A 10000-nucleotide genomic window follows, 5' to 3' on the forward strand; every position below is an offset into this window, starting at 1 on the left:
GATAACTTGGTTTACAACAATCAGGAAAAGTAAGTGTTTTTAAATTCATCCTCGATTATGAGAGCTCGGCGTTTACAAGAAGCGTTTTCAAGAAGTATACTGCCGTTTTGAAATCAGGAGAACGCTTCGAGCAGCCAAAGATGAAAGACACTTGCTAAGGTTTTTTAACGACTGTTTATCATTGTCTGTTCCTGAGACCTCATCATAGCCGGATTCATGGACAAATTTTAGAGATTTAAAACCCAAAAATGAAGGAGGCAATTTGTTTTCCTTCGACGCTGCCATCGATGGGTGAGTGGAGCCACAGTTGTTGTGATGTCGGAAACTGCCAGTATAATATAATATTTGCTTTTTATCAGCGCTGGAGTTTTCATTATCTTATTTGGCCTACTGCAAGAGTCATCGTAGCTCTTCTTCGTCGACTTCATCGTGGTCGTTAAGGAAATTTATACCTCTGTGGCCTGTGACACTGACGATATGTTCTAAACTGACAATCTTTGCTTCTCCAGCATCCTGACTGTTGTTTTTCTTGCAGCAATGATTCGCAAACGTTTTTCTCACTTTCTTTAAGGCTAGTACCAGCTGCGGATACTTTCATTATGTGAGTTGTGGTATTTTCGCCCATTGGTTTAGTTTCGAGCAGATGTTTAAATTTTCGGTTTCGTTTGCTACTGAGGTAGAAAAAAACACAGACCATCGCATGGATGTTTTAATAGAGGTCTTCGCTCCACAAGACTCAAAGATAGCAACAAATTACGCATTAATTGTATCCTTGTTCATTCTGTAGCTGTCATGGTTTGTGTGTGGTTCCAACCGTTTTTGTTCTTTATTTTTTTACTTTAGCGTAGTCTGTTATAAGTAGCTTGTTTTTTAGTTTCTCTGGCTCATTTTCCTCGATTTTGTTGACAGTATTTTTCTCTTAGCAACGCATTTTCAATACATGTAGCCAGAAAGACGTACTTTTTACTGTGTCCGGGTTTTTGGAATATTTTTTTTAACTTTTCCATTGTTGTTTTGCTTACAAAATTAAATCCCACCGTCGTCTGCTGAAAACCATGGCCATTTTCTTGAATTTTTGTTGTTAAAACGTCTCTAATCTGATTGGTTCTTGTTGGTTTCTTTTGTGTTTTCAGCCAATCAGAAAGCATTTGTAATTTGCACTCGTGTTACAAGTTTGCACTCGTGTTACACATTTTGCACTCGTGTTACAGAGGAGCTGCACTCCTTTCTTAGCCAATCAGAATTAAGTAATTTTTTCGTGTATATTATTACAATGGTTGTACCTTGTTCTTTGGATCCGGTATTGGGTGCAGCTTAGCAACCATTACTCGAACGCGGATTTATCAACCAATCAAGAGTAAAACTAAACCCAATCGTGACCACCCCACTCGTTTTCCCGCCCTTTTTGCTGACGGCGTCTATCTACTTTGAGTTATGATTGGTCCATTGACCTTTTTGCGCATATGTCAAAGAAAACACCTGCTTTGGTTTGGTTTTGCCACAGTCAATTGAAAACCACGCCATCATAAGTGTCTAATTGTCAGTTCGTAACATAACTATCGTCTTTACCTCAATCTGTATCCTTGGAACAATCAAGCAACAAACTTTTTCGCCATCTTCATCGCAATAATTAGTATTACTGGATGTTGGTGTTTGGATTTTGATAAAGCCGTGTGGGCAGTCGTTGTTCTTTTTCTCAAAACATGAAAACCAGTCACTCTTGCCCACACTGCTATCCACACAGCTACCTTCCACTATATCAACTGTTTGAAAAGAAACATAGACATTAGAAATTAGAATCAAAAGAGGAGCTCGATTTAATGGCATATGTAATTCATACCAATGTACAATGATAAATAGGCTAGACTTTCAATAGCCTGTGCCGCAGAGGAAACTAAACCCCGGTTAGTAACGTCTGCGAACTGCGACCATTGTCCCCCAACGAACTCAACGAATCACCGGAAAAGGGTTTCAAATTTTCTTTCAATCTCATTGGCTATTCCCAGTTTTCTGAACAATGCATTATCATCGCGCATGCTCAAATCCTGGTACGTCGTTGGGGGGCCAACAGACGTTACTTACCGGGATTTAGTTTCATCTGCGGCTCAGTCTAGACGTTCCAACGTTACCATTCGACAGACTAGAGGAGTTTGAGGACAAGATATGGACTAAGCAGCGGTTTCCTTGCAAATTAGGCCTACTATCATGAAGACATCACTTTTACATACCAGAGAAACAACCTTTTTTCCTTAAAATGGTACACATACCATTCTTAAGGGGGCACAATTAATGCGACATTCGCTGACGAAAATATTCATTTGACAGCTACTAATCATATACGCTGGACTTTTCCCTAAATACTCGAATTTGTGCTTGCAAAGTAAATCAAACTACTAAGTTGTTATTCTGAGCTTTTTTTGACACTTACCAAGTATGTGAAAAGATGCAAGCAGAAGACATATCGCAACAAGCTTCATTTTTGCTCCTCTTTATCGAGACAGCTATAAGAATACGTAAGCACAGATCAGTGATTTTATTTGAAGCGGGTTTAGCAATCGTAAAAATAAAAGAAAAACTTAAAGGAATTGCTATTTAAAAAAATGAAAAATTAAAAGAACAGGCCGAAACGGAAGGCGCAATAGCATGTCAGACTTTTGAGGAGAAAAGAAGAGGCTGAAAAGGCAATTGAACCAACAACCTGGCAAATAATGGTGCGATACTCTTTCAGCTGAGCTAAACCAGCCATCTATGCTGCAAACAGGGCAAAAGTGGCTCTATATATGTCTGTGTGGAGAAGGACATCGTGCGGTTTGTTTTTAGGTTAAATTGCATTTGCCTCATATATCGAGTCAAAACAAACAACCGGGCCTATTCGCAAAAGCCGTTTGATAAGTAGCGGCCATTTTACTTTTCGATAACAACCCGCTAATATCCGCTAACTTTGCTTCTTGTATACTCTGAAAAGAATCTACTAGCTAGGTGTCATATAAAGGAACTAATAACTTATTTTATTGTATCTCTCAAATAGCATGCTCGCTTTGATTGGTCAATTTAGGGGGCCGTACTTAACGGTACGGCCTGTATCCGCTGAATGGAAAAAGCTTTCTTCGCTATCCAAAATGCCTCTTAAAGGCAACTTAGAGAAGGCATTATTAGAGAGTCAAAACCTAAATGAAAGTTTGGGTGAGTTAACGATACGATTTTGGAGGCCATAGAGGTTTCCTTATCATATGTCGTGTTTATACGTATTTCACACGCTATTTCTATTAGTGGCCGTTCTGTTTCTTTGAGTTTTTTCCCCAAGAGATATAATAAATATTCTATGAACCTCATTTTCTCTGGTTGCACTATGAAGTTACGGAACCTTATTTTTTCCACCTGGATTTATGGCCCAAGCGCGAAGAGCTTGGACCATAAATCTTCACACTACGGTCCTCGAACTCGGTATGTAAGTGGTATGTATTCCCGTAATGGAAGGAAAATTTGCATTCGTTTAACAGAGATACGTTTCATTTTCCAACTCATGAAAATATGGAATTCTTACCATTGCACTCATGTACCTATATAATACTGGAAGCTAATTAAGGGCACCCAACGACAATTTTCGGAAAATATCTGTTCGGAAGACGATTTAAGACCAAGAATTTTCGGAACATTTGTTGTAAAATTTCTTGCTTGCCTGCCTCTCCTAGGATTTTCGAACATCTAAAAAATTTTATAATTCCCCATTTTTGACGGATTTTTACCCTTAAAAGGTCCACCTAGAATTTTCCGGACCCTTTTTTCTGGCTGAAATTTTCGAAAAGGTAAGTTTTGATCCCTATAATTTTCGGATCACTAGACTTTCAGCTAGGAAATCCGAACAGATCAAAAATTTTTAGGGGATAAAAATATGCCTATATCTACCGTTTAAAAACTAAAATACGTTTAACAATACTATGTTTAAGTGGTTTTGAACTATATTCTCGTTGGGTGCTCCTGGCTAATAGGCCACAAATTATACGGATATTGACTTCAAGTTATGTAAATCCGTCTAAACCATGTACCGGGAGAAAGCTTTTAACAATGACCTACTTGAGTCTTCGCTGTAACAAGTAGTTGTCAGAGGATCCAGAAATTGAAATCGTAGAGCGGAGTATTCGATTTCCTTCTTAAGAGAATATCCTTCCGTTGCTTTATAGTCGCAGTTGCTTGGTGTTTTTACCTTTTTTCTTAAATCATTAACAATGTGATAAAGTAGGTTTAAGTCGTCACCTGAGTGTGAACCCGCTGTGATGCCATGCTGTGTAAAACTCTGATTTCTAGGTAAACAACCTATTGGATGATTTTGGTACTATTTTTCACCTCACTGAAGCAAGAGAGCTTCACTTTTGCAATATCACAGGTGTATCAAATTTCACTAATACAATTTTGTTGCTTTCCGTATAAATTTGTTTCTTTTGTCCACTGACTCTTCGTAAATGCTGTAAAGGTATGTAACTGTACTTTGGAAGTTTATTATTATAAGTAAATAAAATGCATGGTTCCTTAGGAATCTCTCGATGCCAGATTAAATACCTATGTAATTGTTAGGATAATGTTAGGGAAAGAAACTCTGAATTCTCGAGCGAATTTACAATGACCAAATCTGGATTGAATGTTTGGTAAAAGCATCGGTTAATAAAAAGGTTAAGAGGATATCAAGGGTGCAGAAGTTTAATTAGCCAAATGAGACAGAGATGAGTGTAACAATACAGCCAATAAAGAAGAATTTTCTGCGATTTTTTAAAGCAGCCGGGGCATGCAAAGTAAAAACTAAAGGGTAGAATACACCTGGCAAAGGTTAAGATCATTGACCTCTACTTTCCTCGGATTTGCAAGCTCAAAATACAGGCCCTTTACACCAAGTAACAAGTAATGAATTATTTATTGGTTTCCTGGTAACATGTTATTTTTCATCGATAGGTTGCTAAAAATTTCATTGCCTTAGTGAGACAAATCATTGAACCTCGTGAATAGAAGTACGGGTGGAGTTAATAACTACGATTGCATGCCTTTGAAAGGGCTAACCATAAGGCACCAACGCTTAACCGCCCGTACCAAACCAAACACTATTTTTTACATAGTTTTAATATATTTTAAAAACTGTTTTTATTGTATTTAGAAATAATATTAAAAATAGTTACTAAATTATGTTTTAAATGGTGTTTTAACCTGCTTTTAAAGGTGTTTAACCTGCTTTTAATGGTGTTTTAACCTGCTTAAAACCAGGTTAAAATCTATTTAAAACTGTTTTAAAATTATACGAGCATTTTTTCAAATTCAGCAAAACCATTTTAAACTACATTTTAATGTTGCTTCAAACAGGTTAAAACACCATTAAAGGCAGGTTAAAACACCTTCAAAAGCAGGTTAAAACACCTTTAAAAAGTAGGTTAAAAGACCATTAAAAGCACGTTAAAACACCGTTAAAACCAGGTTAAAACACCTTTAAAAGCAGGTTAAAACACAATTAAAAGCAGGTTAAAACACCTTTAAAAGCAGGTTAAAACACCTTTAAAACCAGGTTAAAAACACTTTGAAAATTAGTTGTTACCTACATGCAATTTTAAATGTAGTTTTCATACTGAAAGATAAAATACCATTAAAAGCAGCCTAAAAACCGTATAAAAATATATTATGTCATCCAGTTGCAAGCTTTGAAATACAATTAAAACAGCACATAAAACATTTGAAAGTATTTTGAACCTGTTATCAGGGAAAGATCGAATTAACCTACATGTTTTAACTATGCTATTTATGAGCTGTTTAAGGTCGTAGACGAGGAAGTATGTTCAAAATAGTCTTTAAACATCATAATTAAAACCTGATTTTGAACTTTACTTGTACAAACTACTTTTTAAATCTTTGATTTTAGGTTCTTCTTTCCAAAATGTAGTTTAAACTCTATTTTGGTTTTAGTCGTGAAATAGAATAAAAATACCTCAAATTGTGGTAAAAATAGTTTTGAAATCGTTTAAATAGCTTAAAACTACTTCACAGACAGTTTTAAAATACAGTTGATTTGGTGCGGGCGGTCAACCGTCAAAATCGCAGCGGGATGCTACTAGCCATCATTGGTTTTAGGTCTAGTAAGATTTTCAAATGCCACCTTTTCAGCTTCTTCTACAGGTCTTAGTTTGGGATCGTTTGGAACTGTTAAAAAGGTATCCTTCATCCAGTTCATTCATGCTGACTTCTTTGCGTGGAATCATAACTAACTTTCGTTTGACCTTATTTCATCCAAAAAAAAGGACGCCCACTGCCAGAACACAAAAGTGTTACCGATATCACCCTCCCGCAATTTCCCTTTACCACGCGGAAGCCCTTAGTAAACAGTTACCTGAACCAGGTGAGGCCTGGTGATATCTGCTAGGCTAATTATTGTAAAATTGCATAGCTAAAGAGTGTTTGAATTTGTTAACGCGAGAAGTTTACAAAATCAGCTAAAATACAACATTCATTTCTTACTTAGACAAAAATGTTCCATTAACAGATATTTTGGTGTGTTGTCTGGTTTAGGTCGATAATATCTAGAGCCCTCCCCGCTACTGATACCATATAAACGTCAGTGAACGCAAGTATTCAGCAGAGTGATAAGTCAACGGCAGAAGAAAAGCAGTGTATTACGTTTGCGTTTTCAGAATGAGATCCGTTCCTCAGACTCTAGGTTTAAGTACAATTCTTTTGTTTGCAAAGGTGTAAGGGCTCTATTCAAAATCGACTTTTTTTAACGCCTTTAGTAATTCGTGTTTGTATGTCCTTAACACCGCCTGCCTAGATTAGCTCGCTATTTGCAGGCGGTGTTCATTGTAAGTAATTTTTTTGGGGGAATGACTTAATAAACTTGAACTTTTTCTCTAGCTGGGGTGAAAGAAAGTGTGAAATCCCCTGCATCTACAAAACAAACCTATAAACCTATTATCAGTGGGAAAACATTTCTATTGTCTCAAAATATATCCCCTTCCCTTTAATCTGAATGTCCCTAAAAAAAAACATTTTATCGCTTGGGAACTTTGCTGGAATTAAGAGCTTTGGCAAACTACCTACCGCAATCTAGCGACAACAGCTTCTCGCTTCTTTAGAGAATATCCTTCCGTTGCTTTATGGTTGCAGTCGCTTGGTGTTTTTACCTTTTTTCTTAAATCATTAACAATGTGATAAAGTAGGTTTAAGTCGTCACCTGAGTGTGAACCCGCTGTGATGCCATGCTGCGTAAAACTCTGATTTCTAGGTAAACAACCTGTTGGATGATTTTGGTACTATTTTTCACCTCACTGAAGCAAGAGAGCTTCACCTTTGCAATATCACAGGTGTATCAAATTTCACTAATACAATTTTGTTGCTTTCCGTATAAATTTGTTTCTTTTGTCCACTGACTCTTCGTAAATGCTGTAAAGGTATGTAACTGTACTTTGGAAGTTTATTATTATAAGTAAATAAAATGCATGGTTCCTTAGGAATCTCTCGATGCCAGATTAGATACCTATGTAATTGTTAGGATAATGTTAGGGAAAGAAACTCTGAATTCTCGAGCGAATTTACAATGACCAAATCTGGATTGAATGTTTGGTAAAAGCATCGGTTAATAAAAAGGTTAAGAGGATATCAAGGGTGCAGAAGTTTAATTAGCCAAATGAGACAGAGATGAGTGTAACAATACAGCCAATAAAGAAGAATTTTCTGCGATTCTTTAAAGCAGCCGGGGCATGCAAAGTAAAAACTAAAGGGTAGAATACACCTGGCAAAGGTTAAGATCATTGACCTCTACTTTCCTCGGATTTGCAAGCTCAAAATACAGGCCCTTTACACCAAGTAACAAGTAATGAATTATTTATTGGTTTCCTGGTAACATGTTATTTTTCATCGATAGGTTGCTAAAAATTTCATTTCCTTAGTGAGACAAATCATTGAACCTCGTGAATAGAAGTACGGGTGGAGTTAATAACTACGATTGTATGCCTTTGAAAGGGCTAACCATAAGGCACCAACGCTTAACCGCCCGTACCAAACCAAACACTATTTTTTACATAGTTTTGATATATTTTAAAAACTGTTTTTATTGCATTTAGAAATAATATTAAAAATAGTTACTAAATTATGTTTTAAATGGTGTTTTAACCTGCTTTTAAAGGTGTTTAACCTGCTTTTAATGGTGTTTTAACCTGCTTAAAACCATGTTAAAATCTATTTAAAACTGTTTTAAAATTATACGAGCATTTTTTCAAATTCAGCAAAACCATTTTAAAATACATTTTAATGTTGCTTCAAACAGGTTAAAACACCATTAAAGGCAGGTTAAAACACCTTTAAAAGCAGGTTAAAACACCATTAAGAGCATGTTAAAACACCTTCAAAAGCAGGTTAAAACACCTTTAAAAAGTAGGTTAAAAGACCATTAAAAGCACGTTAAAACACCGTTAAAACCAGGTTAAAACACCTTTAAAAGCAGGTTAAAACACAATTAAAAGCAGGTTAAAACACCTTTAAAAGCAGGTTAAAACACCTTTAAAACCAGGTTAAAAACACTTTGAAAATTAGTTGTTACCTACATGCAATTTTAAATGTAGTTTTCATACTGAAAGATAAAATACCATTAAAAGCAGCCTAAAAACCGTATAAAAATATATTGTCATCCAGTTGCAAGCTTTGAAATACAATTAAAGCAGCACATAAAACATTTGAAAGTATTTTGAACCTGTTATCAGGGAAAGATCGAATTAACCTACATGTTTTAACTATGCTATTTATGAGCTGTTTAAGGTCGTAGACGAGGAAGTATGTTCAAAATAGTCTTTAAACATCATAATTAAAACCTGATTTTGAACTTTACTTGTACAAACTACTTTTTAAATCTTTGATTTTAGGTTCTTCTTTCCAAAATGTAGTTTAAACGCTATTTTGGTTTTAGTCGTGAAATAGAATAAAAATACCTCAAATTGTGGTAAAAATAGTTTTGAAATCGTTTAAATAGCTTAAAACTACTTCACAGACAGTTTTAAAATACAGTTGATTTGGTGCGGGCGGTCAACCGTCAAAATCGCAGCGGGATGCTACTAGCCATCATTGGTTTTAGGTCTAGTAAGATTTTCAAATGCCACCTTTTCAGCTTCTTCTACAGGTCTTAGTTTGGGATCGTTTGGAACTGTTAAAAAGGTATCCTTCATCCAGTTCATTCATGCTGACTTCTTTGCGTGGAATCATAACTAACTTTCGTTTGACCTTATTTCATCCAAAAAAAAGGACGCCCACTGCCAGAACACAAAAGTGTTACCGATATCACCCTCCCGCAATTTCCCTTTACCACGCGGAAGCCCTTAGTAAACATTTACCTGAACCAGGTGAGGCCTGGTGATATCTGCTAGGCTAATTATTGTAAAATTGCATAGCTAAAGAGTGTTTGAATTTGTTAACGCAAGAAGTTTACAAAATCAGCTAAAATACAACATTCATTTCTTATTTAGACAAAAATGTTCCATTAACAGATATTTTGGTGTGTTGTCTGGTTTAGGTCGATAATATCTAGAGCCCTCCCCGCTACTGACACCATATAAACGTCAGTGAACGCAAGTATTCAGCAGAGTGATAAGTCAACGGCAGAAGAAAAGCAGTGTATTACGTTTGCGTTTTCAGAATGAGATCCGTTCCTCAGACTCTAGGTTTACGTACAATTCTTTTGTTTGCAAAGGTGTAAGGGCTCTTGTCTTCGTGTTTCATGCAGTGACGCCATCGCGGGACGTAAACCGCCCCGGAAGACACCCTTAAACTTCGTACTCGAGTCGACAGGCTAGAAAAGCGGTAACTAAACTCTCGGCTTAACTTTTCGGTGAGGTTTTCTCGCCTGCAGTATCGAGAATTTAAGGGTAGAGATATGTTTTCTGTTGTTTCGCGAGTTCAAGGGTGGCGAAACGAGCCACTGCAGTGGCTACCAGACGCCACTTAACATTTAAATAGCCTCTTATACGCAATCAAAAAACTGCGC

At 36.4% G+C, this 10000-nt stretch overlaps 1 protein-coding gene and 1 long non-coding RNA gene across 2 annotated transcripts in view; one reads left to right on the forward strand and one right to left on the reverse strand.

Moving 5' to 3' along the window:
* Positions 1-1617, reverse strand: part of LOC140922821 (uncharacterized) — a 2301-nt gene extending 684 nt beyond the window's left edge. Inside the window, exon 1 of the long non-coding RNA XR_012164110.1 lies at positions 1570-1617. This is a non-coding gene — a long non-coding RNA (uncharacterized lncRNA). The remainder of the gene's footprint in view (positions 1-1569) is intronic.
* LOC140922709 (pre-mRNA-splicing factor 18-like) overlaps positions 1-10000 on the forward strand; it is an 85028-nt gene that overhangs the window by 53088 nt on the left and 21940 nt on the right. The window lies entirely within an intron of this gene.

The sequence above is a fragment of the Porites lutea genome, chromosome 13, assembly GCF_958299795.1.
Source record: "Porites lutea chromosome 13, jaPorLute2.1, whole genome shotgun sequence".
Lineage (NCBI taxonomy): Eukaryota > Metazoa > Cnidaria > Anthozoa > Scleractinia > Poritidae > Porites > Porites lutea.